Genomic DNA, 27,616 nt, shown 5'->3' on the forward strand with positions numbered 1-27,616 from the left:
TTACATGTTGTTTAATAATTTGTTCAAAGATCTTTCCTGGTATAGAAGTCAGACTCACCGGAGAGTGTAAATACGATTTTTTTATTTTCATGCCTGGGCATTATAAACTTCTGTGAAGCCCTTGGGGGTTCAAAGTGCTCACCACACATCTAGATAAGTTCCTCAGGGGGTCTAGTTTCCAAAATGGGATCATTTGTGGGGGTTTTTTACTGTTTAGGTACATTAGGGGCTCTCCAAAGGCAACATGACACCCACAGACCATTCCATCAAAGTCTGCATTCCAAAACGTCACTACTTCCCTTCCGAGCCCTGACGTGTGTCCATACAGTAGTTTTCTCCCACATATGGGGTGTCAGCGTACTCAGGACAAATTGTACAACAACTTTTGGGGTCCAATTTTTCCTGTTACCCTTGGGAAAATAAAAAAATGAGGACTAAAAGATGATGCTTGTGGAAAAAATACGATTTTTTTATTTTCATGCCCGGACGTTATAAACTTCAGTGAAGCACTGGGGGGTTCAAAGTGCTCACCACACATCTAGATAAGTTCCTTGGGGGGTCTAGTTTCCAAAATGGTGTCATTTGTGGGGGGTTTCTACTGTTTTGGTACATCAGGGGCTTTCCTAACGCGACATGGTGTCCGATCTCAATTCCAGCCAAAAACGTCAAATGGCGCTGCTTCCCTTCCGAGCTCTGCCATGCGCCCAAATAGTGGTTTACACCCACATGTGGGGTATCAGCGTACTCAGGATAAATTGCACAATATCTTTTAGGGTCCTGTTAATTTTGGAAAAATAAGAATTGAGGGTGAAAAGATCATTTTTGTGGAAAAAATATGATTTTTTAATTGTACTGCTGTACGTTATAAACTTCAGTGAAGCACTGGGGGGTTCAAAGTGCTCACCACACATCTAGATAAGTTCCTTGGGGGGTCTAGTTTCCAAAATGGTGTCATTTGTGGGGGGTTTCTAGTGTTTTGGTACATCAGGGGTTTTCCAATCGCGACATGGTGTCCGATCTCAATTCTAGCCAAAAACGTCAAATGGCGCTGCTTCCCTTCCGAGCTCTGCTATGCGCTCAAATAGTCATTTACACCCACATATGGGGTATTAGTGTACTCAGGACAAATTGCACAATAACTTTTAGGGTCCTGTTACCCTTGGAAAAATAAAAATTGGGGGTGAAAAGATCATTTTTGTGGAAAAAATATGATTTTTTAATTGTACCGCTGTACGTTATAAACTTCTGTGAAGCCCTTGTGGGTTCAAAGTTCTCACCACATATCTAGATAAGTTCCTTGGGGGGTCTAGTTTCCAAAATGGGGTCACTTGGGGGGTTTCCACTGTTTAGGTACATCAGGGGCTCTCCAAACCCGGCATGGCGTCCGATCTGAATTCCAGCCAATTTTGCATTGAAAAAGTCAAACGGCGCTCCTTCCCTACTGAGGTCTGCCATGCGCCGAAACAGTGGTTCCCCCCCACATATCAGGTATCAGCGTACTCAGGACAAATTGCACAATAACTTTTGCAGTCCAATTTCTCCTGTTACCCTTGGTAAAATAAAGAAAATTGAACCTGAAGTATTTTTTTTGTGAAAAAAAGTTAAATGTTCATTTTTTTTTAATATTCAAAAAATTCCTGTGACGCACCTAAAGGGTTAATAAACTTCTTGAATGTGGTTTTAAGCACCTTAAGGGGTACATTTTTTAGAATGGTGTCACTTTTGGGTATTTTCTATCATATAGACCCCTCAAAGTGGCTTCAAATGTGAAGTGGTCCCTAAAAATAAAATGGTGTTGCAAAAATGAGAAATCGCTGGTCAATTTTTAACCCTTATAACTTCCTAACAAAAAAATTTTGGTTCCAAAATTGTGCTCATGTAAAGTAAACATGTGGGAAATGTTATGTATTAAGTTTTTTGTGTGCCGTATCGCTGTGATTTAAGGGCATAAAAATTCAAAGTTGGAAAATTGCGAAATTTTCAAAATTTTCGCCAAATTTCCGTTTTTTTCACAAATAAACGCAAGTTATTTGAATGCAATTTTACCACTAACATGAAGTACAATATGTCACGAGAAAACAATGTCAGAATCACCGGGATCCATGGAAGCGTTCCAGAGTTATGACCTCATAAAGGGACAGTGGTCAGAATTGTCAAAATTGGCCCGGTAGTTAACGTGCAAACCACCCTTGGTAGTGAAGGGGTTAATTACTTCAAATCTACCAGCTCCCCAAATGTTGAGCTCTGTATAACTCTTGGACACTACTGATTGGCAGATTTTGTATATGCACAGTATACACGCAAAGCTGTCCATCAGTGGGGAAAGCGGTATTATCTAAAGCTCATAAATATGGAGGACTACCCGGTAGCAGGTTTACTAGTCCTCTAGTCTAGTGATAATCCGCTGCTGATGAAACTGAAACTACAGCATGCAGCCCAGTATGTGACAAACGGCTGTCTCACACATTTGAATAACTTTCTTAAAACTCTGGTTATGCCTGTTGACTAAGCTCACATACTTTTCTTTGGTTAGATTAACCTCTTATTTGCACTAACCTGTGTGTAAGAATTATCCTCAAACCACTAGCTAAACCCTATTCCTTCTCCTTCTAAAAAGCCTATTAAGCTGCCTACCACACTATGCCTGCACTTCACATGGTGGATCACTCCTTCTGGAAGACCTAAAAAGACCTTCTTGAAAAAAAAAAAAGAATAATGGCCGTATTCTATTTTTGCATATACAGATACTGGGGAAACAATAAAGGTGCAAAAGGGTTTTATCCCACAATACAGCAGCTAAAATAAGTGTTTCTTCTCACCTTGTAGGGTTGTGCAAAACACATCAATGATCAAATTTGGAAATAAGGTGATCCAGTTCCTGCAGTACCAATGGTTTGGAGATCTCATTGTAGTAGTATATGTAATAGGAAGTATTGGTAATCTGCACTGCTGGTATCATTCACAATAATGTATAGGATGCGGTAGAGGATAGCTATGCGGTTTTATTCTCAAAGTGTTTAGATGCTGCCACACATCTTCAGGAGAACCATTTAACATTTATCAATGTTAAATGGTTTGGCGATCCTACAGTAGTAGTACATGAAATAGGACGTTTTGGTTATCTGCGCTGCTTGTATCATTTACAATAATGTATAGAATGCGGTAGAGGATAGCTTTGCATTTTTATTCTCAAAGTGTTTCGACGCTGACACACTTCTTCAGGAGAACCACAGCATTTACCAATGTTAAATGTTGTAGTTTTCCTGAAGAAGTGTCATGATCCAGGACGGGGTTTTAGTTTGGCCCGTCCTGGTCAGACAGGGGGCTAATTGTTTCTGCCTCTCTCTGGCAGAGGGCGGCTATTTAACGCTCACTGGACCTAGGTCCGGTGTCAGTTATACTCCTGCCCTCGGCTGAGTTAAGTGACCTCTTGTATACGTGTGCCTTGTGCCTGATAACTTGTTGCTTGTTTGGTTGTGATCCGATTCTGTCCCTGTTACGAGTTCTGCCTGACCCTCTTGTACTGCACCACCCTCTCGTGTATGACTCTCTGCTTGTGACTCGACTGCTCTCTGCTCGTCCCTTTGGTACCGCACCGCCCTTTTGTGTATGACCTTTGGCTTCGTCTGACCTCCCGTCTGCCTATTCCTCCTGTACCTCGTTTGCCCGTACCGTGTATGACCTCCAGTTTGCCCGACTCTGAGTGTTCTACCATCCCAGTAAGCAGGACGCTAAGCCCTGCCCCCTGCGGTCACATGACCGTAGGTCCTGTGCCTGCTTGCTAAAACTACAGCGTTCAGGACCTGTGCATCAGTACTTTCCAACTGTTCCTGTCCCCGAGGCCCCTACAGTACGGGTGAGTCCCTGCGCAGCGAAGGCTGAAGGCCGGCGCTGTTAGGATCGTGACAAGAACTATGTCACCTTTGAAACGCGTCGAGAATAAAACTGCATAGATATCCTCTACCACATCCTAAATGATATCAGCAGTGCAAATTATATTGTTGTATTATAATTATTTTATATTGTTTTCATCTATTTCGAATATCTAGGTTAATTGCCTTATTCCTATGTTCACTTTCCCTTTATCTTATAAAGTAGCCAGTTGTCCTTTAGGAATGATGGAGGGTAAACAGTCCTGCGTACTTCACAGTATATTCAGAGTAAATTCTCCTTTTTCTGGATTCTGCAGTTAGGAGTGCCTGTGGTTTGGTTTTTCATTGCCTGACAGTCCATAGAGACAGCAACTCCGGAGGATTTGCTTCAATACAGCGGCTATCACTTTTCATCTGACAGTTCAGTCTGTACTCTATTGTTTGTATTATTAAAATGTCTTTTGATTGTGTCTACTGCAAGGGTTTGAGTGAGTTTTTCGTATACCCCCAAAGGAACCTAAATGAAAAAGGTAAATGAAAAAAAAAAATACAAAATAAAAAATAAATGTACGTTTAGGCTTTATGCACAGTGGTAATTAGCTGTCAGCTTGATTGCTGATTAATAAAGTCCCAGATTTGAAGGCATCGTTTCGTAAATGTGCGATATAAAAGGTGGGGGGGCGATCCCAGGGTTCAAATGGTTTGCTTGTTTTCTTTTCACAGACTGGAGACATCTCTCATAAGAACCTGTGAATATTTCATGCCTCATTCCCAGCACATGTCAGTTTTGATGTGGAAGCTATTAAAAAGGGATGTCATAAGAATCTTAACCTAGATCTCACTTCTCATTGTAGACAGGCAGAGGAATCTTATCTCGCTGTTGACAGAACAGAGCGCAGTTTAGACTCGTTTATTTTTTCATTATACATAACAAAGGGATGTCAATGTTCACCGTTCACTTAAAATTTAGATAAAAATATCCATTGTGCGCCTTTTATACGGAACATTTTTTTCATTAAGGCAACTGAACCCCAAATGTTGAAACTTTAAGATAGTAAAGCGCGTCAGGAAATATGTCTCTTTACAACAGACAACATACTTTAAAAGGAAAGTGTAATCTAAAAGAAAACTATTTTTTTAAAAACCTTGACACCATGGCCATTTTTTTTTTAAAATGTTGCTTTATTTTTTTTCAAACTTATTTACTTTTCCTTGTTTTTTTGCAGGACACTTTGTACTATTGAATGCTTTTATTTCATTTCACATTTAGAGCTCGATTCATGAAGGAGTTTTGGCCAGAATACAAATTGAGCAAAAATTGTTGTGACCTTTGGTGTTTTTATATTATTCATGGCCAGCTTTGCTAAAGTGACCGGAGATGGAGTGGAGCCAGGGCATGGCTAAGTCATTTATCAACATTTACTCAATTTTAGTGGTGCAAATTAACCCAAAAATATACTTGTGTCTGACTGGAGTAAGATTTCTGGCGGAGTTAAAGGATTTACTTTTCTCCTTATGGAGAGTGACATGCCTGATATGCCAGGGTAAGGAGGCTTATAGGCCATCCAATGCTCCTGTGAGAAATTAAATAATTGCCTATAAGTCTCTTTACAATGGCATGTCAGGCATGTCACTCTCCATAAGGTGAAACATTACAATCTGCTTACATGTAGCCTATAAGGCCCTGCTTAAATGGCCACTTAAAGAGAATTTCTCAGCAGATTTCTTCCAAGTAAACCGAGAGCAACATAATGTAGGGGATGAGACCATAATTCCAGTGATGTATCACTTACTGGGCTGCTTGATGCAGTTGTGATAGAATCCTTGCTTTATCTGCTGTAGATGTAGCAATGCTCAAAATGATGAGCTCTGTATATCCCCACCCACATCACTGATTGGTAGGTTTCTGTGTACAGTGTACATTGTCAGCAATCTGCCAATCAGTAGTAATGGGGGCGGGGTTACACTAATTAGCCTGACTGCTCTGCACATGAGACTTAGTCCTACAGTGAAAATCTCCTGTTAATAAAACACTGATTGTATTGAAACTACAGCACCCAACCTAATAAGTGACACATCCCTGTAAGCACAGTCTCTGCTCCTACATTATGTTACTCTCGGGTTAAATAGCAACAACCCGCTGACAGATACCCTTTAAGGTACATTTACACTGATAGATTGTCACAAATCTTTCAGTGCAAACAGGTTGCCAGTTACTCAATGAATGAGCAAAACGCTCATTTGTCGAGTGATATGATCTATAATGCTGCACAAAAGATCATCATACTCGTCGGAAACATTGCTCTGTGTAAACAGGACTCACGTTGCCGAGAACAATGGCAGTGCATGCACACTGAGGGCATTATTTACCGTGGGCGGCTGGAATAAACAGGCTATTAAATGACTGATTACAGGTAAAAATTGACCAATCGGCAGCTGTATAGCTCCACCGGGCGATCGGTGTAAGTGGACCTTTACTTGCTATGTCCTTACTGAAAAGTGATAAACAGGGCCAACCACCAGCATGGGGTAATCACTAGATTACAAATTACCACTTTTATTTTCAGATCATTTAGCTTAGTAGAAGGAAAAAGTGGAAAGAGACAGACATCCCCATCAAGTTACACAGATGTGTTATCACATACTTTAGGATGTTTGATGAACTCTGGTTCGCTAGCTGATGAGTTTGCTGTTAATTGGGCACAGTCTCTTGTCTAATTACGGCTGATGCCACATATATTTGACTTCCAGAACAATGAACTCAGGCAGGTATTTAAATTTTATGCAGCAATAAAGCCTGGGTGTTATGGCAGACACATTCACAGACGTTCGACAAGTGGAAAAATTGTCAGTTTTGTGCGGTGAAACGAAAATGAGCAGTCTGCTTCGGAGATGGTGGCTGTATCTCTAAAAGAAAAAGCTGATATCTGTGCAGAAATATTCTATAATGTAACTTAAAGTGTGGCCCTCGCTTTATTTTTTATTTAATAAATCAGTAGTACACATGAAACTAACCAACTTTGCAATATATCTTATCAGAGAAAGCTGCTTCTTTCTCCTTCTGGATTGATCAGTCATTTTCAAAATTTTCAATTTGCAGGTAAAATTTGTATTCAGTGAAGACAGATTTTCTCGTGACTGAGATTAAGGGCAGAGTCAGACTGCCGTGTAACTCGTGCGATAATTGCACTACACAGACTGGCTGGCACATCTCCTGACCTGTGCAAGACAACATGAGATTACTATGCAGCTGTCAAGCTCAGGTCAGGAGAGCCGACAGCCAGTACGAGGTTTATGGTGCGATTCTCGCACAACAAATATGACAGTCTGTCTCTGACCTAAGACTGAGAGTAACTTTTCGATAGATTGTTATAGTCTTTTTTGTGGAAAACGTAATTTTGGCGTTTTTTTTGTTTACGGTGTTTACCGATCGGGGTAATTGTTTTTTTATATTTTGATAGATCAGAATTTTTTGAAAGCGGTGACACCACACGTGTATTTTTTTTTACATTTTTATTTTGGAGGGAAAGGGGTGATATGAACTTTTATTTTTTTTTTCAGATTTTTTAAAACTTTTTTTTTTACTTTTCACTGTTATTGTTAGCCCCTTTAGGGGGGCTTGAGGATGCCATCATCTGATTGCTTGTTCAATATACAGTGATGCCACACCATTGCTGCATATATCAGAACTCATGGTCTCCTTTGAAGCCCAGCCACAGGCAGAGTTTCAAAGGAGCTCCGTAATAACAGACATGGGTCATTAGTTGACCCCCCACTGTCATGACAACCCATCAGCTACCCATCATCACGTCACGGGCATGCCGATGAGCAAAGAAAATGATGCACACCCTTAAAAAGCAGCATTTAACAGGTTAACAATTGTGGCAGTAGCACCGCTCCACCCGCAATTGTTAATGGCAGGTCCTGGCTGTAATACACAGCCATCACCTACAGAGCATGGTGCGGGATTGCTGCAGGAGCCTGCTCCATACACCTGCTTCCGACATGCGCCATACATGTGCGGAGGATGTCGTGAAGGGCTTAATGGCTGTAATATGATGGTTTGATTGCTTTTGATGTGAGCATGCGCGACAACCTCTCTACTGACAGTGGTTGTGATATGGGGGACCCGTGTTCTTGAGAAGCTTCCAGAGGTGGATAAAGATATATTATTACCAAAGGGTAAGTGAAACCCTTGCCAACTGCTAAATTACATGCACTTACGTTTCTTTGATACCATGTCTAGTGACGCATTACTTAGACTCCATGTGCATGAAGCAGTATTTACTGTAGCATGAGGCTGAACTAGAGATGAGCGGATTGATCTGAGGTGGATTAAGTTTGCGTTGAATTTCCTGGAACTTGCAGTTTCACATTAATTCGAACATTTTGAGATTTGAGACTCGATTTGTGGCTCGCAAAACCCCCCAAACTTTTCAGGTACAATTTCCCTCACTGCTGAAGCATCAGAGAGTGAGCTATCATCATTTTGCATTGTCTTCCCCATATTGCCTTGCAGCTATGACATCTAGCGCATTATCATACCTTGTACAGTGGTGGTCAGTATGGTGCCGTCACAGATTAGTGGTTCCCAGTGGAGCACAGTTTATATAACAGAGTCGTTTTCCTTCTCCAGAGTCACTGGGAAAGTCTCTGTCTTCTGTATAGTATAAGCTCTTGTGGTCAGTGCGGTCCTCTCTCTCCTATGTAGTGTAAATTCTTAAGGTCAGGGGGTCCTTTCTCTCCTGAAGTGTGTAAGTTCTTATGGCCTCTGAGGTTTTCTCTCTCTCCTGTAGAGTATAAACTCTTATGGTCAGCGGGATCATCTCTTTTCTCTAGAATGTAAATTCTTATGGTCAGCGGGTCCTCTCTCTCCTGTTGAGTGTAAGCTCTTATGGTCAGTGAGGCTCTCCCTTTCTTCTGTAGAGTGTAAGTTCTTATGGTCAGCAGGTTCTCTCTCTTGTAGAGTTTAAGCTCTTATTATCGATGAGGTTTTCTCTCACTCCTGTAAAGTGTAAGCTTTTATGGTTAGTGAGGTCATCTATCTATCCTGTAAAGTGTAAGCTCTTATGGTCTGCAGGGTCCTCTCTCTCCTGTAGAGTGTAAGCTCTTATTATCTATGAGGTTTTCTGTCTCTCCTGCAGAGTGTAAGCTTTTATGGTCAGTGGGGTCCTCTCTCGCTCTTTCTCCTGTAGAGTGTAAGCTCTTATGAGCAGTGGGGTTCTCTCTTTCTCTCCTGTAGCGTGTTAGCTCTTATAGTCAGTGGGGTCCTCTGTCTCTCTCCTGTAGACTGTAAGTTCTTATGGTCGGCGAGGTTTTCTCTCTCTTCTGTAGCGTGCACGCTCTTACAGTCAAAAGGGTTCTCTCTCCTCTTCCCCATGTGTATTTTTTGAGCAATTACCAGGTTTTCAGTATTGAGATTCATGCAAATTTGTTTGCGTAGAATTATATTGTGGTACCCTGTTAGCCGAGAATAAAATTTTTGAAGAGAATTTGGCAAAGTCAGGGAATTTGAATTTTAAAATATCAGCTCATCTCTAGGTCTATTAATACAATCCCATGTCAGTAGAAGCATACAGGCACATTTATGGTATGATACATCCTAAAATATTTTTATCTGTTGACTTATCTATAACAGATGTCAGATTATTATTTTTAGCTCTTTTTCCTGTTCTTATTTTTTGGGATTTGATAGAACGTGCATTAGTTTGTACTTTAGATGAAATAATACAGAATCTGACTTGTCAGTCAGTAAGGTAGAGGAACTGCTTAAATGAAGCTGTCATACAATCCTGTGTAATGTGTTGGAGCTATACAAATTCAGAAAGCCGGTACTGATTTTTGATTTACCTCTATTGTATATGGAAATGTTGGATTTTAGAAAAAAGTTGAAACCCTTTGTTTACACTGGTGACAGGTTCACTCCAAATGTTAAAATATTCAATTTTGCTTCTGCTCTTTAGACGATGCTTTGTTTAAAGTTCACTGAAAATCGAAATGTTCTGATCCCGTCAGCAGTCTGCCAATCTGAAGCCGCAAGCTTTTTGCGATGGAAGGAAATGTCCTTATCATTTCCATGGGCCAATCTGTAGAGATAGGTAAAGCTCGGTATTAATGCACTTGCATTTTAAACAAATCGGGCGCCGAGCAGCTACAAGTGCGGATGAGGAAACAGATCAAGCTTAAGTTTCTTGAGAGATTGCACTGGCACAGAACCATATTATGAAAATCCCACTTTGAGAATGAGAAAAGTGACAACAGCGGAAAACGATTTTTCTGCCTGAGTTTTTATTACGATCTGTAGCAATAGATCTTTTGGAAATGTTCAAGAAAAAAAAAAACATATGAAAACATTGTGGCCTGATTTCATATACTCTGCCCTATAAATCATTGCTCTTGAAGCAGATGGAACATTAGCTGGGACATTTTTTTTTCCTTTCAGATTAAGAAATATCTTCTCCTAAGAAACATATTCCTTCAAATTTTCCATAGTAAAAGGTCCTAAATTTCATAGGGAAAGGTAATATTTGCATTTTATTGTCACCATTATTATCATCGGAATTTGCTTTTATTTTCCTCTTTAATCCTATCATTGAATTGAGTTTACAAAGTCATAATTTATTACTGGGAAAAATAAAACACAATATGGAAGATTTTGCTTTTTCCTACTGCTACATAAATACATTCCTGACTTTACATATCAGGAGACTGTAGAAACAGATCGTATGGTCCCATGAGTGTTACTATGGGTGGTGCATAAGTACAAATAGCACCCAGACCCAGGTACCTATTGAACAGAAGTCCCTGTACTGAAAAATAGACATCATACTTGCCGGCATTCCATACCATTATAAGGACATAACATTTCCACCCCTAAAAAGGCTCCAAACTATATGGAACCCCCCAAAATGCCCACCTTTTGCCATGGTTTGCGGATTGCTATCCAAGAGATTGGTCAGTATTTATATTGTTGTTTCTTCCTTTACGTACATGTAAATTGTTTGTTATGCTGTGTACCCCTTCTTGCTGATTATGTGGATGACAGATAGTGATGTTTGACTGCTCCACAACCTTTTTGGAAGGAACACTGAGTTGGAGAATAAAAAATGAGGTTGCCAATAGGGAGAGTTTGGATGGTTTGTGTGGCGCCTGTTGGAGTTTCGGTTGGCTTTTGGAATAGTAAAGCCTGAGAGAAGAGTCCACCTGTAAAGTTGTGGTGAGCCAAAAGTCTTAACAGGCCTGATCAGTGATGAGAAGCAATGATGAACTGAAGGCTACTGTCATGATCCAGGTTGGATGATGACAGATAAAAGCACATGTAACCTTTTTTTCCCCTTAAGCTGTGTGCTTAAGTTTGGTTTTGCCCCCGGTGGCTGTTATGAATGGGAAACCGAGGAGGAAAAACAAGACAACAAGCAAAGTCTCAGAAAACCAGAGAAGTTGGTAACTATGCAGATTGCAGATCCCTGATCTTAACCGCACAACTAGCAGCAGTCGTGGAGCGTTCCTACGTTGGTCCTAGACGCCTCGTCACAACCGGATATCTACATAAGCCTAAAGCAGGAAAAGAGGAAAACTAACTGTCCCAGAGCATACCCCAAAGGAAAGATAGCCCCCCACATGTATTGACGGTGAAACAAGATGAAAATACAAACAAAGGCAGGAAAATAGGCTGAGCAAACGATGGGGCCCGGCTAACTAAAAAGGACAGAAAAGGAAAGACATTGTCTGCAATCTGCCAAAAACAACCTACAAAAATATTGTCCAACACTTCAGATAGCAAAATTAACCCTGAAGTCACTAGACTTCTAAACCTATATCAGCACTCTGAAATATTCTGAAACAGAGCAAAAAAGAGGCCAATCTAATAAGGGACAAAAAGCAGATTGGCAAATACTGATTAATAGGAGTGGAATTTCAGCATAACCCCAGCAGGGGCAGGCTGATTACACAACAAACTGAATTGACCAACAAGTGCAAGTGTGAATATTAGCAAAAAACAAACTTACCTTGAGAAGACTGGAAGAGAGCTGAAGTCCAGGACCTGAGAAGCAGACTGAATCACCAGCACCCGGATAGGGTGTCGGCTGTCTTATATCCAGTCTGATACTTCAGAGAGCCAATCGTTATCTTCCTCATCAGGTGGCAGATCACTACCACTTAAACCAACCGCACTACCTCCTGTCACCACCAGAGGGAGAACGGAAGGGGAACTCAACTGGTGGAGCAGAAAATGAGTTCATGACAGGTGGCCATTAAGGTCATTGCAGAGTGGTGTCTTTTGTTCTAGTTTGCCCCCGGTGGTGGTTAGCATTATTACACGAGAATCACTAACAGGGGGTGTGAGTGTGGTGACACAGGGGGACGCTTCTGTTGTCAGTTCCAGAAAAAGTTCACCGTATTGTGACAAATGAATTTGTGGCAATAAACGTTCAGGTCCGGACCAGTGTGTGAACGAGCATGTATGGGTGGCTACCAAAAAACATCCAGTAGAAGTGTGTTGCGGAGTCTTACCAGCTCGAGTTAACCCCAAACATACACATACACAACTCATTCCCCAGGTCGGCACTTCGGAGATGTATGGTGCCTCCAGAACATACATTGCCGATACCAGCGGTGCTCGTTTGTCATAAACCTGAAGTGCAGGTAGTTGCAGGTGTGAACTCTGGATCTAGGCATCCATGCTGTAGGTGGTTCCCTGATGAGGAGCGGTCTTGAGGGTCCAGAGGCCCCTCATTAAGGGAGGGTACTGTCATGATCCAGGTTGGATGATGACAGATAAAAGCACATGTAACCTTTTTTTTCCTAAAGCTGTGTGCTTAAAGGGAAGGTGCCGCAATTTTATATAATTTGCAAAAAAATAGTAAGTAACAAAACATGTTGTTTCAGCAGATGTTGTACTAACTAGGATTTATGGTTTGTTTGTAATAATGTTTTAATGTAGCCACTGGGCGCTGCCATCTTGATTTGCAGATCTGTGGAGGACTCATACAGTCTGCAAATATGGCCGTCCCTGGACATAGAAAACTGTGGTCGGTTCCCGACCCCATCTCTAACATTGCAGCCTCATTAGCAGAGAACTGGGCACGCCCCTGTGGGCTGCACCATTCACTGCTGTAGGTGTGGCTGGGCGCCATTTTACTGTAGCCCAGTGCTATCTGCTGAGCTCCACTTACCCTCTATCACAGGACCACTTGTGGCATAACAGGTCCTGTGTTGTGAGGAGAGGCTGAAGATATGGAGAAGGTGGTCAGCAGAGGAGAGAAGCGCTCACTGGAGCCGGAGGATGGAGAGTGGTGAGTGCGGGTGACTTTCATCTATGCTCCTCTGTACTGCTTACTCCAGGCTCAGCCCTGTGCTTCCTGCTCCAGCGTCCTCCTGCTCTGTCTCCGCCTCCTCACTCACAGCCCCAGTGATCTCCGGTAATCTGACACCTTCCCTTTTATGACAGCTTTTATGGCTGTCTGAGGAGGACAGTGACATATACAGCCCATAGTCTAGTGTATGGGGGGGCTGGAAGTTTCACCAGTGTGGGCATATCTGTAATATTGTCTTGTGTGATACTGACTGCTGAGCCGTGTATCTAATCCTCTCCTGTGTGATACTGACTGCTGAGCCGTGTATCTAATCCTATCCTGTGTGATACTGACTGCTGAGCCGTGTAGTATCTAATCCTCTCCTGTGTGATACTGAATGCTGAGCCGTGTATCTAATCCTCTCCTGTGTGATACTGTCTGCTGAGCCGTGTATCTAATCCTCTCCTGTGTGATACTGACTGCTGAACCGTGTATCTAATCCTATCCTGTGTGATACTGACTGCTGAGCCGTGTAGTATCTAATCCTCTCCAGTGTGATACTGACTGCTGAACCGTGTATCTAATCCTCTCCTGTGTGATACTGTCTGCTGAGCCGTGTATCTAATCCTATCCTGTGTGATACTGTCTGCTGAGCTGTGTATCTAATCCTCTCCTGTGTGATACTGACTGCTGAGCCGTGTATCTAATCCTCTCCTGTGTGATACTGACTGCTGAACCGTGTATCTAATCCTCTCCTGTGTGATACTGACTGCTGAGCCGTGTATCTAATCCTCTCATGTGTGATACTGACTGCTCAGCCGTGTATCTAATCCTCTCCTGTGTGATACTGACTGCTGAGCCGTGTATCTAATCCTATCCTGTGTGATACTGTCTGCTGAGCTGTGTATCTAATCCTCTCCTGTGTGATACTGACTGCTGAGCCGTGTATCTAATCCTATCCCGTGTGATACTGACTGCTGAGCCGTGTACCTAATCCTCTCCTGTGTGATACTGACTGCTGAGCCGTGTATCTAATCCTCTCCTGTGTGATACTGACTGCTGAGCCGTGTATCTAATCCTATCCCATGTGATACTGCTCTCCTGAAATACTCTGTGCTGCTGTCACCCTGCTGGTTTTGTGTGAGATCTACATGGTGGTATTGTGTATGATCTATATGGCGGTATTAAGTGAGAACACTATGGCAGTATTATCTGCTAAAAGGGGACCCATTCTAGGGTGGTTCTGGCTGAGCACCTGCACACAGGTCAGGGGTAATAGGTGCAGTCAGGGGAGGGCTGGTGAGGCAGCTGAAGAGAGGGGTCTCATTTTTATCGTTACTGTATGGCTACATTTCCCCCATCCTGCTTCCCAGCGTCACCCCGGACTGCGCCTGTCGCCTCGCTTTCACACATCGCCAGGACAGGATCTGAGGAGGGGAATGGGGTCTTTGCCTGCAAAGTCTGGATCAGGCTGATTGATGGCCGTTCTGATCCAGAGTTTACATGCAAAGACAGTCAGTAACTTTGCAGGCCCCATCAAAATGGCTGCTCACTGTGTTCCTAGATGTCATAGGTTTTTGTGCCAGATTTCAGTAGCTGCTCCCCCTAGTGTTAACAAGTGGAAATGCCAAACTTTTTAAAATTATTTTTCATATTTTGCAAAATTAAAAACAAATTATAATATTTTTTAAGAAAATGTAAACATTAATTCTTTACATTTTTTCAATTGCTGAAAAAAAATTTTTTGGATGGCACCTTCCCTTTAAGTTTGGTTTTGCCCCTGGTAGCCATTAAGGTCGTTGCACAGTGGTGTCTTTTGTTCTAGTTTGCCCCCGGTGGTGGCTAGCGTTATTACACGGGAATCAATAACAGGTGTGATTCCTCTGGCTTAACTATAAAGGTGTGTCATGTGCTCTCACTCGTTGTTGGTGATATTGCTCATTTCCTACCAAGACTGGTGAAGGAAGGAACTACAGAGAGCAGCTCAGGGGAGCTCTGGTGTAAAGTCTGGTGAAGGAATGAATTACAGAGAGGTGTTCCTTGCAGCTCTGACAAGCTTGGAGAAGTAGCAGCTATTCTGGAGGAAAGCTGCATTCTGGTGGAGGACTCTGTTGCTGGGAGCAATAGCAACAGAGCAAAGCTAAGTGATGTTACCCCTGTTTTGTAACTTTCCTTTTGTGTTTCAGTGCAGTGGTGGGATTGGTTTCTGCACCGTCCATTTCACTAGAAAGGGCTAGGTGCAGGGCGAGCTAGGGTTTTTAGGTTCCTGATCGGCGCCCGGTGCGGAACCGGCCTAGGGATCGTTAGGAGTGTAGAGACTCTGACTCAGGGGAGGGCAGGAGGTCTCCACGTCCCCGTTCCCTATCGCAGGGCCCTCCATTGTATCAGTTTCCCTGGTGTTTCCCTTTATTATTTAAATTCGCCCTGCTGGAGGCAGTGTATCCAGTTATACGTGTAATTCTGAAATTCGCCTGCTGGAGGCGGTGTATCCGGCTGCACGTTATATTATTTAAATTCGCCCTGCTGGAGGCGGTGTATCCAGGGTCACGTGTGCCATAGAAATTCGCCCTGCTGGAGGCGGTGTGTCCAGTCACACGTTGACCATCACAGCTACGAATGGCTTGAAAATTGGAGAGATTGTCCATAGGCTAAAAGCTTGGAGGCATGACAATAGGGTATTAGGAGAAACTGTGAAGAGGTTTTCTAGTACACTTGGTTGAGTCTTGGTGAGCTAATACAGATGGTGAGAAAGCACAGTTACCATTAGACCTACAGGCCCCAATATATATTAGAGAGATGTTGGCTGAGCAATCATTCTGCTGACAGCAATTACTCCCAACTCCTTCATACACAAACAAAGTAGGCCTGGGTGGCATTGCAGGGGCTTACCTATACACCAAACAAAGCTATCCTCCTAAAATTGAACAGATTTGATTCTTCTGTGCACCTGACATCACCTGCTGGACAGAATCAGGAGTCCCTCATGCATATTAGAAAGTTGTCTGATTCTGGTAATTTCAGTGGTTTCGGACAGCTTTTATCTAATGTGTATGGGAAGAAGTTAGAAGGAGAGGATTGCACCACCCTCTCCAAGCTACTGTCACACCAATATAATGTACAGTACAGTCAGGATGCGGTTACTTCTGAGAAAGCCTCCTGGGTACAAAGTCAAAATGGAGGAAGTCAGGGTTGACTGACTGGTGCTGAGGTTAAAGGGGTTATAAGGACTATTTTATTACAAGCAGGCAGTTGCCTGGTGCTGTCTCAGAGTGACCACAGACCACTCCTGCTGGCGACAATTATGCTTCATTTGAACTTATGTCGAAAGAGCCGCGGTTTCTCTTCCGCTCTGCTCCTTTCACTGCTGACGTCATGCTGATTGAAAGTCAGCAAGGAGTCGGCTGTCGATCAGCATGAAATCAGCAGTCACACCCCGTCAACAGAGCAGGCTGGAAGAGCTGCTATGCTGATGTGAGGTCAAATGAAGTTGCAAAATCGGCAGCAGGAGCGATCTGTGATCACTCAGCCCCAGCACCTGTCAATTCTTTCCCCCATGAGAAAGAAATAAAATAGTCCTGGATAACCTCTTTGAGCCTTGGGGTAGTGGCTTCTGGGTGTAATCAGGGCTGTACTAGAAGCAAGTTGCGTGGAAACTAGACAGGCATGATAGTGGGAGTCTTGTAACCTGGAGGCCTGAGGTGTTACCTAGTTAGTTCAGTCTCTTAAGGTGCATTTACACTGAAAGATTATCATGAAGGAGGATTCCCCGGACTGCTGGTTTAACAAAAAGCTTGCAGTGTAAACAGGCTGCCCACCTTATGGGCGAGTAAAACGCTCGTTCATGGGGTGAAATGATCATCATTCGCAGAAGAGCATTGTCTTATGAAAACAGGACTCAGACTGCCTTGAACACAACTAGGCACATCATTATGAGCGAACCCCCTTGATCACTCAGGCCACTAAATGATTGCCGATCGGTAAATTTTTACTGATCGGTGGTAGTTTAATGCTGCAAATTGGTTAATGGAAACCCTTCTTTATACCACATGGTAAAATATTTTTATTGAAGACACAGTTACCTAATCTTCCATTTGAAATGTATTGGATAAATGCAAAGTTGTGTATAAACCCATTAACAGCTTAAAAGTCAAGTATGCAAAGAATATATAAAATAATTACAATTATGTTTTTTTGAACGGTAATATGGGCAATCTAACATGATATACAGCACTACTGAAAAAACCCACAGACACCCCGCCATCCTTTTTAGAATATCGATAGACAAGATTTATCTTACATCCCGTTAGACTGTAGAGAACACATCTGACATTTCTTAATTGAAAAGGTGGGCGGGCTGTTCAATCAGAGATACAGGGTAACAAACTTATCAATTAAAGCAGTCAATATCATTTCCACACACAACATTGTACATGCCGATAGGACGTATGAGGCTTTCTGAATTGACTTGTTTAAAACTAATTTATCGGCGTCTTCGCAATCATCAACCCCTCTATTGGCAATCACCTCTCTGGATCTCTGCCATTTCTAATGCTTGAATACCGCAAAAAATAAATACATTTTAATGTCTATTTGTAATGGTTATATCCGTGAAGGGAGTAAGTCTGCTGGAAACTTGTTATCTTTCTTAACTTAAAGGGATTGTCCAGGTCGGATGCCTTTTTTTTATTGGATATCATAGATGACTACACTTTTTATACAATTAAAGATTTATTACCATCTTCATAGACGGCTATTGTAATATAGTACTTTACCATAGCAATTTACTACCTATTAAAATTTTCAACTGTACTTGAGATTTGATAACTTTTCTTTTTGGCTTGTTGCCTTGGAAATCGACCACCGCTGCTAGACATCAGGTCATGCACTGTGCTTACAGGCTCTTTTCTATTCAGCTTGTAAGCACTGATTTAAAGATGGATTTCTGGAGTGCACTGTTACCTGTTAAATAGCGGCCAGTGCTTACGAGCTAGATAGCTGTGGTGGTCGGTCTTCTAGGCAAAAAGCTGTAAGCAAAATTAAACAAAATTGTTAATGTCTCAAAAATGGCTTAATATAGTAATACGTTGTAAACTACAAACATTTTTGTTTTTACAAGCACTGTCTGAAAAAAAAATCCATGAGAATAACCCTTTAAGAAAAAAAGGAATACTGACACATACTGCAGGAATCTCCCATTCACTTCAATAAGAGGTCCATACCAGTGTGTCAAGAATGGGAGAAGAGGGTTGCATTGACAATCCAGCACAGTGGGCAGCACTTTGAAAACATTTTATAGGTGGTCATAAACTTGTAAATAACACATGAAAGAATAAAGTTACGTTAAAACCAAGCACACCATTGTTTTTCTTGTGAAATTCTCAATAAGTTTGATGTGTCACATGACCCTCTTCTCATTGGAAAAAATAAAGTTGGATCCAAAATAGCCATCTTCATGGTCACCACCCATCTTGAAAAGTTTCCCCCCTCCCATATACTAATGTGCCACAAACAGGAAGATGATATCACCAACCATTCCCATTTTATTTAGGTGGATCCATTTAAATGGTCCACCCTGTAGATCACCTAATTTGCAGCAGACGTTCACAATGTTTAAATGTCATCTTTTGGATTAGGTCATTGTCTATTTGGTCCCTGATTTAGACCCATGTTGGTTTAATCCTTCAATAAACCTACTGCATAACAAGGTTGACCTGTGATTCTTGTGCTGACCCATAGTAACCATCCATTATACACAGTAAGTATTTTTTTTAGAATGATGTGAACTTAGAGTCAGTTGTGAGGATATAAACTGTGTTATTGGACAAAAACAGTTCCAGAAGAGCACTGCCCAACAGTTGACTAAGGAACATGTCTAATCAATAAACTAGGGAACGCAGGTGGATACATAGTAGCTGTGTTTTCCTAACTTTGGTCACCAAATGTAGGATTGGACACAGGAGCTCAGGCCATCAGGGTTAGTAATGGGACAATTTATGCACCTTGTATGGAAACAAGCATATGGCTTGCCATGGGCAGAATCAATATGCTGGACTATCTATAAACAGGAAGATAGTGAGGAAACACTTAGCTAGCCTAAATGAATTCAAGTCTCCAGGTCCAGATGAATTACACCCCAGAGTACTGAAGGAGATAGCAGAAGAAATTTTTGAACCCCTCTCTATAATCTTTGAAAATTCTTGGAGAACAGGAGAAGTGCCAGAAGACTGGAGAAGAGCAAATGTTGTTCCTATCTTCAAAAAGGGGAAGAAGGTGGACCCAGGTAACTATAGGCCAGTGAGTCTGACTTCTATACCAGGAAAGATCTTTGAACAAATTATTAAACAACATGTATGTCAATACCTGGATAAGAATGAAGTGATTAAACAGAGTCAGCATGGGTTTGTAACTAATAAGTCATGTCAGACTAACTTAATTTCCTTCTATGACGGTATCACTGATTGGGTAGATCAAGGAAATGCTGTAGATATAGTATATCTTGACTTCAGCAAAGCATTTGACAAAGTCTCTCATACAATCCTTATTGAAAAAATGATTAAGTATGGAATGGACAAGGCAACTGTTAGGTGGATTCATAACTGGCTTAGTGATCGGACCCAAAGAGTGGTCGTAAATGGCTGCACATCCAGTTGGAAGAATGTCTCAAGTGGGGTACCACAGGGCTCTGTCCTGGGCCCTGTATTGTTCAACATCTTTATCAACAATTTAGATGAAGGAATTGAGGGTAAACTGATTAAATTTGCTGATGACACAAAGCTAGGAGGGATAGCTAATACTAGAGAAGAGAGAGAGAGGATTCAAAAAGATTTAAATAAACTGGAGAAGTGGGCAGCAACTAACAGAATGGTTTTTAACAGGGAGAAATGCAAAGTACTACATCTGGGCAATAAAAATGGAAAAAGCATATATAGAATGGGAGGAATAGGGCTAAGTGACAGCACATGTGAAAAATACTTGGGTATACTAATAGATCACAGACTGAATATGAGTCAACAGTGTGATGCAGCAGCAAAAAAGGCAAATGCAATTCTAGGATGTATTAACAGAAGCATACAGTCTAGATCACGTGAAGTCATTATTTCCCTCTACTCCTCTTTGGTCAGACCTCATCTGGAATATTGTGTCCAGTTTTGGGCACCACATTTTAAAAAAGACATCAACAAACTGGAGCAAGTTCAGAAAAGAGCGACCAGAATGGTGACCGGTCTGCAAACCCTGTCTTATGAGGAAAGGTTGCAGGATTTGGGAATGTTTAGTTTGCAAAAGAGAAGACTGAGAGGAGACTTAATAGCTGTCTACAAATATCTAAAGGGCTGTCACATTGTAGAAGGATCAACTTTATTCTCATTTGCACAAGGAAAGACTAGAAGCAATGGGATGAAACTTAATGGGAGGAGACACAGATTAGATATTAGAAAAAACTTTTTGACAGTTAGAGTGATCAATGAGTGGAACAGGCTGCCACGAGAAGTGGTGAGTTCTCCTTCAATGGAAGTCTTCAAACAGAGGCTGGACAGACATCTGACTGGGATGATTTAGCGAATCCTGCTTTGAGCAGGGGGTTGGACCAGATGGCCCAGGAGGTCCCTTCCAACTCTACGATTCTATGATTCTATGATTCTATGATTCTATGACAGTCATTAAAGGGTTTATCGCTCCAACAACAGGTAAGAAGGAAGAAGATATATGCATCATCGATTGTAATCTTACTGCCGGAACACCCACCGATCACAAGAAAAGGCGTTCTGTGTCACCGCATGTGGATAAAGTAATAGGTGAACAAACAAAAATGCAACCTCTCCCACAGCCCCTTTGAAAAGGATGTAACATTAGTAATGTATGCACAATACCATTCCATGTACATGGTAGGACCGAAGGGACCTCCATACTCAGGACCAGAGGGGGTCCCAACAATTCCAACCAACAGATCATACATTTATCATTTATGCACCATGTTCTTTATAGAATAATCCCTTTAAAGGGAATCTGTCAGTAGGATCAACCCTTCTAAGCAATCTATATGGGCATATAGGTTATAGGAAGCTGAATAAAATGATACAGTGATATCCACATTTCTATTAAAATCTAAATGAGCTGTTATGATCTATGAGCTAGACATAGATCTCCTGAGAATTTGTCTCCAGAGCTTATTTTAAGCTTACTTTCATTTACAGTAAGCTCTGGGGGCAGATTCTCGGCGAGATCTTTGTCCAGCCCATAGATCTTAGCAGCTCATTTAGGTTTTAAGAAAATCATGGATTTCTTTTATATAAGACATCAAATCTCAGATAACAAGTTATCATTTTATTCAGCTTTTCATGACCTGCATGACCATATAGATGGCTTAGGAGGGGTGATCCTACTGACAGATTGCCTTTAATGTATTCCACACAATAATGCAGATAACTGGTTTTGTTGGACTTTTATTAAAGGGGTTGTCCTGCATTAGGCTACAAGTCTGCAGTCACTCTATGATTGAGCTTCTATAAGTGTGTGCATATATTTCCATATATAAATATAGTTAAATATGATGTTGTTAAGATTTCTCACCATTTGCCAGGATTTACTTATATAAAGACTTCCTGTAGGAACACGCCATAAATTATTTAACGCTAGTTCCATAAATAGAGCACAGGTGCACAGGAATCTGTCATGGGTGGATTAAAGCGATTCTGTGAATGGTGCTGACAGAAGACGACTGATGGCTGAGGCTCATATTAATTATTAGCTGTACTGACATTACAAATGAGTGACAAGGGATATTTATTGACTTGCAGAATTTACCCTTATTCTTGTGGCTAGGATGTGTGCTGAGATCGAGATAGAACAGCAGTTAAAGAATTGTTTTTGGAATAAATATTACATTTCTTTGTTACATCATGCAAAATATACTTTTTATTTAATTTGAAATATTTTTTTCCAAAAATGATTCCTTTGCCCAGATACTAGTCTTGATTATTTGGTACTGTGCCCACTACTACTCTTTCTATCCCCCTCTTCGAATGTCCACCTAATGTGTTCAACATTTGGGAGAAGAAGCTGCTTCTGGTGCTGATTCTTAGTGGCTGGCCTGCACAATAGCAGAAATGACTCTTCTGCTCATGCACAAAAGGATCCAAACAGCGGGACAGAAGTATGGAGCATGTGTGAAGATTAGCAGTGGGGACATTTTGTGTACTACCAGAGAGACAGAAGAGTCTAGGAGTACAAGCAAATGATGACCTTTGACACATTCAGAGCAGGAATGAATGTGTTGCATGGAGTTACGCATTTTTACGTCAATTAAGATATGTGCTCCTCAGGGGCATCACAACCCTGGACCAGTCCTTAATCAGGGGACAATAAAACTTTCACACTCCTTATCTATGAACTGCTCAGATATTTACTGCCACAACTATTTGTTCTCCTTCCCATATTGATAGCTCTGCATCACGTCACTTGTCTTATTACTGCACTATCCTGTGTTTTGTTGTGTATAAATATGTGACACTTCAGATTTTGTGTTATTCTATGTCTGATGAAGAGATCGGAGGAGTTTTGAATCTGCAATTAGTTCTCAGCTTTTCAGTTAGCCATTAAAAAGTATCAACCACCGAGGACTCTCAAATTATAGGTTCCCTTTAACCCCTTTACCCTCCAGGGTGGTTTGCATGTTCATGACCGGGACAATTTTTACAATTCTGACCACTGTCCCTTTATGAGGTAATAACTCTGAAACGCTTCCATTGATCCTGGTGATTCTGACATTGTTTTCTCGTGACATATTGTACTTCATGTTAGTGGTAAAATTTCATTCATATAACTTGCGTTTATTTGTGAAAAAAACAGAAATTTGGTGAAAATTTTGAAAATTTTGCAATTTTTCAACTTTGAATTTTTATGCCCTTAAATCACAGAGATATGGCACACAAAAAACTTAATAAGTAACATTTCCCACATGTTTACTTTACATCAGTACAATTTTGGAACCAAAATTTTTTTTGTTAGGAAGTTATAAGGGTTAAAAGTTAACCAGCGATTTCTCATTTTTGCAACACCATTTTATTTTTACAGACCACATCACATTTTAAGTCACTTTGAGGGGTCTATATGATAGAAAATCCCCAAAAGTGACACCATTCTAAAACTGCACCCCTCAAGGTGCTCAAAACCACATTCAAGAAGTTTATTAACCCTTCAGGTGCTTCACAAGAATTTTTTGAATATTTAAATAAAAAAAAAATGAACATTTAACTTTTTTTCACAAAAAAAATTACTTCAGGTCCAATTTTTTTTATTTTACCAAGGGTAACAGGAGAAATTAGACTGCAAAAGTTATTGTGCAATTTGTCCTGAGTACGCTGATACCTGATATGTGGAGGGTACCACTGTTTCGGCGCATGGCAGAGCTTAGAAGGGAAGGAGCGCCGTTTGACTTTTTCAATGCAAAATTGGCTGGACTTCAGATTGGACGCCATGTCATGTTGGGAGAGCCCCTGATGTGCCTAAACAGTGGAAACCCCCCACAAGTGACCCCATTTTGGAGACTAGACCCCCCCAAGGAACTTATCTAGATATGTGGTGAGAACTTTGAACTCACAAGGGCTTCACAGAAGTTTATAACGTACAGCCGTACAATTAATAAATCATATTTTTTCCACAAAAATGATCTTTCCACCCCCAATTTTTATTTTCCCAAGGGTAACAGGACTCTAAAAGTTATTGTGCAATTTGTCCTGAGTAAGCTGATACCCCATATGTGGGTGTAAACGACTATTTGGGCGCATGGCAGAGCTCGGAAGGGAAGCACCGCCATTTGACTTTTTTGGCTGGAAGCGAGATCGGACATGATGTCGCGTTTGGAAAGCGCCTGATGAACCAAAACAGTGGAAACCGCCCACAAATGACACCATTTTGGAAACTAGACCCCCCAAGGAACTTATCTAGATGTGTGGTGAGAACTTTGAACCCCCAAGGGCTTCACAGAAGTTTATAACGTACAACCGTACAATTAAAAAATCATATTTTTTCCACAAAAATGATCTTTTCACCCTCAATCTTTATTTTTCCAAGGGTAACAGGACCCCAAAAGTTATTGTGCAATTTGTCCTGAGTACGCTGATACCCCATATGTGGGGGTAAACCACTATTTGGGCGCATGGCAGAGTTCGGAAGGGAAGCAGCGCCATTTGACTTTTTTGGCTGGAATTGGGATTGGTAGCCATGCCGCATTGGGAAAGCCCCTGATGTGCCTAAACAGTGGAAACCCTCACAAATGACTCCATTTTGGAAACTAGACCCCCTAAGGAACTTATCTAGATGTGTGGTGAGCACTTTGAACCCCCCAGTGCTTCATAGAAGCTTATAACGCCCAGGCATGAAAATAAAAAAATCATATTTTTTCCACAAACATGATATTTTAGTCCCCAATTTTTTTTATTTTCCCAAGGGTAACAGGAGAAATTGGACCCCAAAAGTTGTTGTCCAATTTGTCCTGAGTCCGCTGATACCCTATATGTGGGAGAAAACTACTGTATGGGCACACGTCGGGGCTCGGAAGGGAAGTAGTGACGTTTTGGAATGCAGACTTTGATGGAATGGTTTGCTGGTGTCATGTCGCGTTTGGAGAGCCTCTGATGTGCCTAAACTGTTGAAACTCCCCACAAGTGACCCCATTTTGGAAACTAGACCCCCCCACAGAACTTATCTAGATGTGTGATGAACACTTTGAACCCCCCAGTGCTTCATAGAAGTTTATAACGCCCGGGTGTGAAAATAAAAAAATCATATTTTTTCCACAAACATGATCTTTTAGTCCCCAATTTTTTTATTTTCCCAAGGGTAACAGGAGAAATTGGACTCCAACAGTTGTTGTCCAATTTGTTCTGATTACGTTGATACCCCATATGTGGGAGAAAACTACTGTATGGGCACACGTCAGGGCTTGGAAGGGAAGTAGTGACGTTTTGGAATGCAGACTTTAATGGAATGGTTTGCTAGTGTCATGTCACGTTTGGAGAGCCTCTGATGTGCCTAAACTGTTGAAACTCCCCACAAGTGACCCGATTTTGGAAACTAGACCTCCCCACGGAACTTATCTAGATGTGTGGTGAGCACTTTGAACCCCCAAGTGCGTCCGGGCGTGAAAATAAAAAAATCATATTTTTTTCCACAAAAATGATATTTTTGCCCCCAATTTTTTAATTTCCTAACGGTAACAGGAGAAATTGGACCCCAAAAGTTGTTTTGCAATTTGTCCTGAGTAGGCTGATACCCCATATGTGGGGGTAGACCACTGTTTGGGCGCATGGCAGAGGTTGGAAGGGAAGGAGCACCATTTGTCTTTTTCAAAGCAGAATTGGCTGGAATTGAGATCAGACGCCATGTTGCGTTTGGAGAGCACCTGATGTGCCCAAACACTGGAAACCGCCCAATTCTAACTCCAACCCTAACCCCAACACACCCCTAACCCTAATCTCAGCCCTAGCCCTAATGGGAAAATGGAAATAAATACATTTTTTTACATTTTATTATTTTTCCCTAAATAAGGGGGTGATAACGGGGGGTTTGATTTACTATTCATGGCGTGTTTTTATTTTTGGCAGCTGTCGCACGCTAAAAAATGTTTTTTATTGTAAAAATAGTTTTTGCATCACCACATTTTGAGACCTATAATTTTTCCGTATTTTGACCCACAGAGTCATGTGAGGTCTTTTTTTTTGCGGGACGAATTGACGTTTTTATTGGTACCATTTTCGGGCGCGTGACTTTTTTTATCGCTTTTTATTCCGATTTTTGGGACACAGGCAGAACAAAAACCAGCATTTCAAGAATTTCTTTTGGAGGGTGCGTTTACACCATTCCACGTGCAGTAAAATTGATAAGGCGGTTTTATTCTTCGGGTCAGTACGGTTACAGCGATACCTCATTTATGTCTTTTTTTTATGTTTTGGCGCTTTTATGCAATGAAAACAATTTTATATAAAAAATAATTATTTTTGCATCGCTTTATTCTGCGAGCTATAACTTTTTAATTTTTTCACTGATGACACTGTATGGTGACTCGTTTTTTGCGGGACAAGATGACATTTTCAGCGGTACCATAGATATTTATATGCGTCTTTTTGATGGCGCGTTATTGCACTTTTTGTTCGGCGGTATGATAATAAATCATTATTTTTTGCTTCGTTTTTCATTTTTATTTTTTAAGGGGTTCGCTAAAGGGGTTAACTAATGGGACAGTTTTATAGGGTGGGTCGTTACGGATGCAGCGATACCAAATATGTGCACTTTTATTGTTTTTGTTTTCTATTTCCAAAAAATGAATTTATTAGGGAATATTTTTTTTTTTCAAGTTATTTAGCGATTTTTTAAAAATTATTTTTACATTTTTTTTTCACTTTATTAGGTTGTCCCAGGGGGGACATCACTGTCCTGTGACAGATCAGCGATCTGTCACAGGCATAGACGCAGACTTCCTCATGCCTGCGCTTTGCAGGCACTGAGGAAGCCAGCTCCCTGCAGGCCCCCGAAGGTCCCCGTCACCATCTTGGATTCGGGGACCTGCAGGGATGGAGCCCCCCGCAGCAGCACTGCACATTGCGCTGCTGTGGGGGGCTCAGGGAAGCACGGAGGGAGCCCCCTCCCTGCCGATGCTTCCCTTTAACCCCCGGTACACCACGATCATGTTTGATCGCGGTGTGCAAGGGGTTAACGTGACACATAGTGCCGGGTGTCAGCTGTGATAATCAGCTGACACCCGGCCGCGATCAGCTACGCTCCCCCCGTGAGCGCAGCTGATCGCGCTAGACGTACTATCCCGTGTATGGACGGGATAGTACGTCTGATGTCAGAAAGGGGTTAAAGAAGTTGTCCACTACTTGGACAACTTCTACTCATACCCCTCGCTTGGCCCTCTTAAAATTTTAAAGCTTATAATAACCTCCCATGCTGTAACCATTCCCACAGTGTCGGCACTCCATCTCCCGGTACTCCTGTGTGGTTGTTGTGACATGTCACGTTGGTGACCAATCAGCGCTGGCTTCACTCTCCTGGCCTCCTGTCGAATTGAGCATGAAGAGGAAGATGGAGATCAGCTGCAGCCCGGACTTCTTCTTCCTGTTCAATTTGTCTGATGGCGGGGACAGTAATGCCAGCGCTGATTGGGTGCCAGCATCACATGTCACAACAGCAGCACCAGAGCCCTGAGAACATGAGTGCCGATACTGTGGGAACGGTACCAGCATGGGAGGTTAATATAGGCTTTATTATTTTATGGGGGCCAAACATTTGGATCAAGAAGGGGTTGTCCTAGTAGTGGACAACGCCTTTAAGTCAAATAATCGCACAATAAGGCTAACACTGGAAATACTGAGTACCTGTATAAACCTGACGCATTTGTCAATAAATGTGTGAAATGCTGATAATTGTACTTCAGTAACCATAGAAACA

At 41.7% G+C, this 27,616-nt stretch overlaps 1 pseudogene; it reads right to left on the bottom strand.

Annotated features, from left to right (window-relative positions):
• Positions 1–4,275: 4,275 nt before the first annotated feature.
• Positions 4,276–27,616, bottom strand: part of LOC141047854 (myosin-9 pseudogene) — a 40,363-nt pseudogene continuing 17,022 nt past the window's right edge.

The sequence above is a fragment of the Dendrobates tinctorius genome, unplaced genomic scaffold, assembly GCF_039654945.1.
Source record: "Dendrobates tinctorius isolate UK_male_01 unplaced genomic scaffold, ASM3965494v1 ptg000129l, whole genome shotgun sequence".
In the NCBI taxonomy this organism is placed as follows: Eukaryota; Metazoa; Chordata; class Amphibia; order Anura; family Dendrobatidae; genus Dendrobates; species Dendrobates tinctorius.